Source organism: Arachis ipaensis, chromosome B9, assembly GCF_059453495.1.
Source record: "Arachis ipaensis isolate K30076 ecotype BB chromosome B9, ASM5945349v1, whole genome shotgun sequence".
Classification (NCBI taxonomy): domain Eukaryota; kingdom Viridiplantae; phylum Streptophyta; class Magnoliopsida; order Fabales; family Fabaceae; genus Arachis; species Arachis ipaensis.
The window spans coordinates 95,761,702-95,764,474 of record NC_142444.1 but is presented as its reverse complement, the minus strand read 5'-3'; the positions used below and the strand labels follow the sequence as shown (position 1 = coordinate 95,764,474).

Below are 2,773 nucleotides of genomic sequence, written 5' to 3'. Positions count from 1 at the left end.
GTTGAAACCTTGTTGAGGTCTCTATTGATCCTTCCATGAGAGATTTGGATGATTTTTCCATGAAGGATTATAGGTGTTTCCATAGGATTCTCCCATGTAATTCACCGCTTCCATTGCTGGGTTCTCAGGATCATAAGCTTTTTCTTCAGAGGAAGCTTCCTTAGTATTGCCTGTTGCTGCTTGCATTTTAGACAGACTCTGAGAAATCATATTGACTTGTTAGGTCAATATTTTATTCTGAGCCAATATGGCATTCAGAGTATCAATCTCAAGAACTCCTTTCTTCTGAGCTATCTCATTATTCACAGGATTCCTTTCAGAAGTGTACATGAATTGGTTATTTGCAACCATTTCAATGAGTTCTTGAGCTTCTGCAGGGGTCTTCTTCAGATAAAGAGATCCTCCAGCAGAGCTATCCAATGACATCTTGGATAGTTCAGACAGACCATCATAGAAGATTCCTATGATGCTCCATTCTAAAAGCATGTCAGAAGGGCACCTTCTGATCAATTACTTGTATCTCTCCCAAGCTTCATAGAGGGACTCACCATCCTTCTGTCTAAAGGTTTGGACTTCCACTCTAAGCTTACTCAATTTTTAAGGTGGATAGAACTTTGCCAAGAAGACATTGACTAGCTTTTCCCAAGAGTTCAGGCTTTCCTTAGGTTGTGAATCCAACCATGTTCTAGCTCTGTCTCTTACAGCAAAAGGAAAGAGCATAAGTCTGTAGACTTCAGGGTCAACCCCATTGGTCCTAACAGTGTCACAGATTTGCAAGAACTCAGCTAAGAACTGATGAGGATCCTCCAATGGAAGTCCATGAAACTTGCAATTCTGTTGCATTAGAAAAACTAATTGAGGCTTAAGCTCAAAGTTGTTTGCTCCAATGGCAGGGATAGAGATGCTTCTCCCATAGAAGTCGGGAGTAGGTGCAGTAAAGTCACCAAGCACCTTCCTTGCATTGTTGGCATTGTTGTTGTTTTCGGCTGCCATGGTTTCTTATTCTTTGAAGAGTTCTGTTAGGCCCTCTAAAGAGAATTGTTCTTTAGCTTCTCTTAGCTTTCTCTTCAAGGTCCTTTTAGGTTCAGGATCAGCTTGAACAAGTATGCCTTTATCTTTGTTCCTGCTCATATGAAAGAGAAGAGAACAAGAAAGTAGAGAATCCTCTATGTCACAGTATAGAGATTCCTTGAGGTGTCAGAGGAAAAGAAGAATAGAAGGAGGAGGTAGATAGAAGAGAATTCGAACTTATCAAGAGGGACAGAGTTTGAATTGCACCTTGAGGAGGAGTGTTGGTCCCTTAAATAGAAGGATGTGAAAAGAGGGGAAGAATTTTCGAAAATAATTTAAAAAGATTTTGAAATAATTAAAAATAAATTTGAAAATTTGATTGAGATTTTCGAAAACTAAGATTGGGAAAGAAATAAAGTGATTTTTGAAAAAGATTTTGAAATTAGAAAAAGATATGATTGAAAAAATTAATTTTGAAAAAGATGTGATTAAAAAGATATGTTTGAAAAGATATGATTGAAAATCAAGTTAGAAAAAGAAAATTTTTAAAATTAAAGTTGATTACTTGACTGTCAAGAAATTAAAAGATACGATTTTAAAATTTAAAGTTTGATCCTTTCTTAATAGGCAAGTAACAACTTGAAAATTTTGAAGTAAATCTTTAATTATAGCAAGGATTTTTGAAAATAGTAAAAATAAATATAAAATGGAAAGAAATTGATTTTGAAAGAGGTATGATTGAAAAGATATGACTTGAAAAAGATTTGATTTTGAAAAATTATGAAGACTTGAAAAAAATGTGAATTAAAAACAAAATCTTCCCTCTAGTGTCATCCTGGCGTTAAATGCCCAGAATGGTGCCCATTCTGGCGTTTAACGCCCAAAACTCTACCTTTTTGGGCGTTAAACGCCCAGCCAGGTGCTCTGGCTGGCGTTTAAACGCCAGTTTTCCTTCTTCACTGGGCATTTTGAACGCCCAGCTTTTTCTGTTTGATTCCTCTGCTGAATGTTCTGAATCTTCAATTCTCTGTATTATTGACTTGAAAAGACACAATTTTGAAAATATTTTTGAATTTTTAATGATGAGAAACAATAAAAATTTCAACTAAGATCAAATAAACAATGCATGCAAGACACCAAACTTAAATATTTTCATATAAGAGACACCAATAAATTGAGAATGCATATGAGAAACAACAAAACACACAAAACAAGAGAATTTAAAGATCAGAGCACTGAAATCATCAAGAACAACTTGAAGATCAATGAAGAACAATATATATTAATTCGAAAATGCAAGAAGAATAAAAACATGTAATTGACACCAAACTTAAAAATTGATATTAGACTCAAACAAGGAACATAAAATATTTTTTATTTTTATGATTTTATAAATTTTTTTTTATTTTCGAAACTTATATGGAAAAGAAAATAAAGTGAATCAAAACTTTTAATAAGAATTCCAGGAATCATGTAATGTTAGTCTAAAGCTTCAGTCTAAAAAGATTAGACATGTTTGGCCAAGCTTCAGCAGGACATTACATTCAATAGCTAAATTGATGAGAATCAATCAGCTTTTGTGATGGTAGGAGCATCACCTTGAAACTCTAGAATTCATTCTTAAAAATTCTGAAGAAAAGATACCTAATCTAAGCAACAAGATGAACCGTCAGTTGTCCAAACTCGAACAATCCCCGGCAACGGCGCCAAAAACTTGGTGCACAAAATTGTGATCATCAACAATGGCGCCAAAGACTTGGAG

General features: G+C 34.5%; 1 non-coding gene across 1 annotated transcript; it reads left to right on the top strand.

Annotated features, from left to right (window-relative positions):
• The first annotated feature begins 480 nt into the window (after positions 1-480).
• On the top strand, positions 481-588 carry LOC148545539 (small nucleolar RNA R71). The gene has a single exon (XR_015901957.1). It is a non-coding gene; the product is annotated as a small nucleolar RNA R71 (small nucleolar RNA).
• The last annotated feature ends 2,185 nt before the right edge of the window (positions 589-2,773 follow it).